This window comes from Clupea harengus, chromosome 17 (genome assembly GCF_900700415.2).
Source record: "Clupea harengus chromosome 17, Ch_v2.0.2, whole genome shotgun sequence".
Classification (NCBI taxonomy): domain Eukaryota; kingdom Metazoa; phylum Chordata; class Actinopteri; order Clupeiformes; family Clupeidae; genus Clupea; species Clupea harengus.
In genome coordinates this window covers 19,050,249-19,056,857 of record NC_045168.1, presented here as the reverse complement: position 1 = coordinate 19,056,857, position 6,609 = coordinate 19,050,249, and the positions used below count along the sequence as shown (strand labels likewise).

At 44.7% G+C, this 6,609-nt stretch overlaps 1 protein-coding gene across 1 annotated transcript in view; it reads right to left on the bottom strand.

Moving 5' to 3' along the window:
• jcad (junctional cadherin 5 associated) overlaps positions 1 to 1,850 on the bottom strand; it is a 20,466-nt gene extending 18,616 nt beyond the window's left edge. Inside the window, exon 1 of the mRNA XM_042710336.1 lies at positions 1,711 to 1,850. The gene's annotated coding sequence lies outside the window, so the exon portion shown is untranslated. The remainder of the gene's footprint in view (positions 1 to 1,710) is intronic.
• Between the last annotated feature and the right edge of the window lie 4,759 nt (positions 1,851 to 6,609).

Genomic DNA, 6,609 nt, shown 5'->3' with positions numbered 1-6,609 from the left:
TTTCTCATCTCTCTACTTCTCAAGCCGTGGAGCCTGTCTCCCCTTTAAGTGAGATTCCTCTGGGCTTTGGAATGTTTTCCCTCCAAACACTTTCTTCCCCTGCTGCACTCTCATCCACTCAGTCTTTCTCTCCCTCTGTCCCTTCACTTCCCTCATTCCCTTTTCCATCTGTCATTCAGACTCATCAAGCTCTGGCACAGCTGTTCCAGATGAGCATCTGGTGAAACACAGGTGCTGCGAGTGTGTGTGTACGTGTGTATCACTCAACAATTAACAAAATCATGTGACGAGGCTATTACACTATTTGGCAAGAAGCCCTTTATACAGCACTGTGTATTTGTGTGCGCGTGTGTGTGTTTGTGCACGTGCACGTGTGTGCTAATATGTGTGTTTGAGGGAGGGGGGTTTAAACGTCCTGCTAAATGAAGCCCGAGCGATGGAGAAGAGAGGCCAGTTCCCGTCATCTATGCAAGCCCGTGAGACGACAGCGGATGTCATTGAACTGCTGGCGGAGTATTGATTTAGTTAACATGTCGGCCCGTGGGAGGGTGAGGCCATCCGGCTAGTTGACCTCGCACCTCCGCGTAAATTCTAACAGGAGCACGAGAGGTCTGGGCCTCCATCGGCCGGCTCCCTGTGAACGAGCCCGCACGTAAGTGCTCCGTTTGCCCTGATTCCGCGCCGCCCAGACGGTAGGCCTAATTAAAAACGACATCTGGAGCTACTCTGCTGTTTACCTGTTGGCTATTGGCTACTGGGAAAAGTACTTCAGAAGGAGGACACGCCTGATTTGGGAAAAGGGGTTAGGGGAAAATCTGGTTTAAACATAGCAGAATATCCCACATTGCTGTTAATGTTAGTTGACTATTTTGACAAGTTAATGCCAAAAGTGATAACGGAGCAAAGTGTGACAGCACACACTCTTCGAGTAGAACCATTGCATGCTCTTCCTTACGTTTCACTTCAAATCGTTATACTTAAAAAACAATAAACATTGCAACTTGCTCACCAAATCCATGAAAACAAGCGATACAGTGGCCTATATCTACTGCTAGCTACCTGTAGAATAGTAGCGTCACTGTATTGTGCCTACCATCCTCATTAATTAAAGTTGATGGATTGCACATCACCGTTACTCTGAGCAACTTCTAAAAAGCAAATGACCTTACCTTACTCAAACACGGAAAAACAGAGATAGCTTGCGTCAAATATAAGGGGCTAAATTGCCCCGTACATGCAGATTGCTAGCACCTACAATTCCAGCGAGCTCGAGCTCTTAGCTGATTGCAACGACTCGTTGTGGAAGTTAAAATTACAGTATCCTACTCTGCGACCGCTCAGGCAGCAACGGAGTTGCCTGGGCTGTGATCTTCATGTAAATTTGACAGGGCATTATTATCATGTTAGAAAATCCGTATGCTTTGAATATGAGCTATATTGCGTTACGCATTGTGGCTAACCCAGAGGTACATTTAAATATCACCTTTCTCTGTGCCTCAAGTTCAGGCGCCGTTATTTTATGAGTCAGATCCGACAGCGCTGCTTGCTCGCGTGAGTCCAGCTCATCGCCCCGTGCTGCATAAAACGGCCGACATGCAGCTGTTCTCTAAAATCCAGCGGAAAAGCCAAGCGAACACCGCTGGCCAAAACACATCATCTCTCACAGTAACCCACTAGACAACATACAATACAACAGGACAGAGGACGTACCTGAGCGAGGCTCGGCGCTGGGGTCCCGCAGTGCCGCGCGCTCAGCTGCGCCGCGAGTGGGGAGTCTGCACAAGAGTGGGAGGAGGAGGGGTGCGGGAAGGAATGAGTTTCCCCTCGCGCTGTGAGCCAGCTAAGCACGGGAGGAGCGGAATGGTTCCTTCCAGACTGGGGGGGAAAGTTGGGGCGGAAGGGATGTGCCGCGCGCAGCCAGAGCATGGGGAGGTCCTCAGATTTCAGCCTCAACTTCAATTCCACTTTATTTCTCAAGCAGTTTGGAATCTCACCCAGATGTTACTTACACAATCCTCCAATAAATTCTAAAGACTCTCGCCACTCATTTCAATAATGTAAATAGCAACAACAACAATATGAATGCATTAGGCATTTTTCTTTTATTGTGGGACGTGTTACTGACAGCAGTAATGAAAACAAGAGTGGTGTTGCTAATTTATCACAACATTTCCACATTGCATTTATTGTCCTGTCACTGTCTTGGTTTTGGAACTCACAAGACAAAAGCAGCTAGAAGCCAGCCACAGCATCCCAGCAACGTGCTGCAACATTCCCAGGGTCCCCTGCAGCGTGGCACCACTGGCTGCAGGAGCAATTAGCCGCTGTAAGATTGAATGACATTCAACATCCTAGCGATTGCGTTACACAGACCAACGGGGCATATTGCATCATTTAGAAACACACACACACAAAAGATACAAATATACCCCAGAACACAAAAAGATAAAAACACACACATACACACTCACACCTAAACACACACCCAAAGACATACAAACACATTCATCCAAACACAGTACTGCACCTGAACCGCACTCTCATGTGTAATCTTTCACCGGGGAGCTATGTTTCCTTCTTCGTCTCTTGAAGTAGGACCAACAGAGTTGCCATAATAATATTGACACAGATGTTGCATATCACAGAAAAGAGCCCTACAACTCCCTCACCACACACACACACACACACCATGCCCTTCCCACGCATAGCACGCACACACACTCATCTCCCACACACACTATAAATCTCAGTACAGAGCACACACACAAACTATACATCTCTACCTCTCTCCTTGCTTCTCTCTCTCTCTCACTCACACACACACACACAGACACACACAAGCACACCATCCATCTCCATTTACACACAGCAGATATCCCTCTGGCACATTCACACATGCACACACACACACACACACACATGCACACCAACACAATTCACTCTGGGAGTGGTAAGGGAGAGGCGATGTGCTCGGCCCCCCCTCCCCAGAGCAGAAATCAAAGTGTGGCTTCTGATCCAGTTGGATTCCCACATGAGCTCTTTATGACTGCTGGAGGTCTGCAGCCCCCTAGCCCCCCCCCACACACCCTCCCGCAGCCCGGAGCAGAAGCCCCTCATCAGCCCTGGTGTTTACATGAGGCCCCCCACCTCTAAAGCACCTACTTGATGCTTATCTGCTTCCTGAGAGTCCTGCCATTGTTCCTCTGGACATAAACATGCTGGAGGAGTGAATCGGATCATAATACAGGAGAGGGGCCTCCAGTGGGCAGACACACACATATACACGCATTCACATTCACATTCACACACACACGCATTCACACACACACGCATTCACACACACACACACACACACACACACACACACACACACACACACACACACACCAGTGTTAAATAAGCTTTCTTTTTTTCCTTTATGATCATGATGCACTTTTTTTGTAATGGATGCAGATCATTCTCTCGATGCCTACAGAGAGATGTTTCTGTTTTATCTTCGTTTTTTAAGAGTTCTTCATTTTTCACACACACACACACACACAGGTCTGGGGGTTCAGCAGAAACACACACAATTAGACACAATCCTTTATTACAGAAAAGGCTCTTGAGCAGAGAGGATGACCAGTATGCACACACACACACACACACACACACACACACACACACACACACACACACACACACACGTTAAATTCGGTGCTTTACAAAATTTGACCAGTGTGCATGCATGCACCTATGGAATGAGGGGAGTTACCTGAGAGAAACACACACTCACACATTCTTCTGTAGCAGTAGAGAGGATTCATAAGGGACACACTCCCAACACACACACCTGCATAATAGAGGGGCATCTGGCCTGGGTAGTCCCATTGGAAGGGAAGCACATTCAGTGTGCACTGAGGTGTAAACAATGACCACAGCGACTGGAGAGTTATGACCTCTGACTGACCTTGAGAGCGACACAACCAGAGAGAAGCTCTCTCGTTCTGTGCTCAGGTCAGGTTGTATATGAACACGCTTCCACAGATCTGAAATAAAGATTGTTAAGAAATGAAAGACAAGACAGCACAGATAGATACTGATCTCAAATCAGACACAAAACCATCCATACTGCAGGCCTCTTATGAGGGATTTGTCCCCCACAGGAATTCAGCGTCTCACCGATATTTTTTAGCACTCCATCATTCACTGGCTACTTCACTGAATCTATTTTATACTCCATTGGCTTGACACGCTCGGTGTCCGTGGAGACGAGCTCCCCTCAGATGCGGGAGACAGACGCTCCTGTCTCCAGGGCTACAGACAGTGACATCACCAGAGTCAGTCAGCAGAATGCCGAGCCGAGGACGCCTGGGCTGTGTGCAGCTGTGCTGAGCAACACTGTGGCCGTTTGTTTTGTTTTCTTTCAATTTTTTTTTCCTAGTGCTGCCTCACGAGAGCAAGAAAACAACACACATTATAGGCACCTCATCCGATTCTCAATCTCACGTTTATGAACAGAGGTATAGAACAAATGTGCTTCTGCTCCCTGCATGGTGTTCCAGAGAGCTGAGCTGTGGTCTGCTACTCTCTCTCTGTGTCTTGCTGTAGCAAATTCATGGCCTCTGAATTTCTGAGCTGAACCACAGACATTTTTGTAATGCTGGAGTTCGGCACTGGGTTCTACTGTTTTGTCCATCACGTGTATTTGCATAAAATCTCCATCCCACTTACCAAACCACCCTATAGCACAGCTCAGCTGGGGACACACAAACACACATGCGAGTGCACACACACGCGCACACACAGACACACAGACACACACACACACACAGACAATTGCTTTCTTAAAAGTTGCTACATGTAACAATTTTAGTTTAAAACATTCAAAAAGTAACTAAAAATAGCAAGCGAATGAGAAGAAACAACCGTTTTGATGTAGTGTCAAAAACGCCTATGCATAGTGCAACCAGCTCCATCCTCCCTCATAATACCACTTTGTACGTCAAGAGGCACTAGTAAGTAAATGTAGCGAAAACAGCAAAGGAAAGGGTGCTGCCAGACAGGTAAAGTGTTTGCTATCTCATGGAGAAATGGAAATCTCCATTTTTTTAAATACAGAGCCTCAATCCGTTTTTCAGAGTGTCGGATTGAATTACGAATGGACCCAAGTAAGCATGGCTATCCTGTAGTTAGTATCAACAAGTAGCTCAGTAGAAAGCCCATTGGTTAACATTAATGGTTAGATTATCAGATAGCACAAAAGCTTGAGTGCTGAAATGATGACCTACAAGGTTCTGTCTGTGTCAACTAATTTAATGTAACATAGAAATGTTAATTGATGTTGATGGAGGCACTAATGGTAACCTAGGTAACCTAGGCCTTTCAGTCATATAAATGTTTTCCTGCTACATGTAGCCTTGAGCCTACCCCACCCTGACCAAACTGTTTGTTTACTTCTGCTAACGGAGAGGGGGTAGGGGTGTACAAACATAGTAATAGACTGCCCCCATTCTGCTTGGGGTGGAAAAACATAGTAACTGCTTTGCGCAAGCAATCACACATTGTTCTTCTTGTGTTATTATTCTGGTCAGTTTTGGCGCCTTTTCATCTCATCTTCATCACGGTTTTCACAATATCGATTCCATTGCAGTGATAATCGCAGGGGTTAAATTGGGATTTGTAATTTTAAAGTGCACATGTGTCAGCAACAGTGACAGGCAAAATATTTGTACACGCAAAGGCCTACATTTAAATAAAAATTTAAAAAAAACTCTCTAGTGCCAGTGTTTTGTTTGTCCCTTCTGGGCTACTGTAGAAACATGGCAGTGTAACTTTCTGTGGATTCTGTGGACAAGGACCCACTCCCTGTGTAGATACGAAAGGCTCATTCTAAGTTAACGAAAACACAACTATTTGTTGTGCAGGTGATTATACACTAATATATAATAAATAAATAACAATGAATATAATTACGAATAGTATATTCCATATCTACTAATAGAACACCCTAAATCCTACATACTGCACCTTTAAAGTATCATTTTAAGAATTTTATAGATGTTTCAAAGTAGACCTATGATTTATGTCATTTGATAGACTGTAGGTAAAATATAACAAGGTCTGATCTGCACTGACAACCCTCTGCTCTGAACGTGGCAGTGTGCAAAACTACAACTGATGACAATAAAACCTTCCTGTAAGTGCACTCTCCTGTGTATCAGTATTTAATATAGTTAGGAGAGAATATTCATTTGAATTCATTAATATGAATGGACATTACAGACATATATGAATTAATTATGTTTTAGCTAGAAAATGATCAAATTAGCTTGCATTACCTACCCATTATGTAATTTGCATTGCTCTTACATTTTGCTCAAACCACACTATCTAGCTTGACAGTTTAACTTGCCAGCTAGCTTGATATAAGGTTACCAGGTTTGCAAAGATTTGAGGCAACCAGTTGCTTACCATCTTACATTACTGATAAACAGCATTTAGTCAAATCGACATTGTTTAAAGCAACATTAGATACAAATTTTACCTTCAACTAACAGCTTCAAAATCACCTCTCGCGAGAAGTACATAATGCTTTATGGCACCACCTCATGCAACAACATCTAGAAC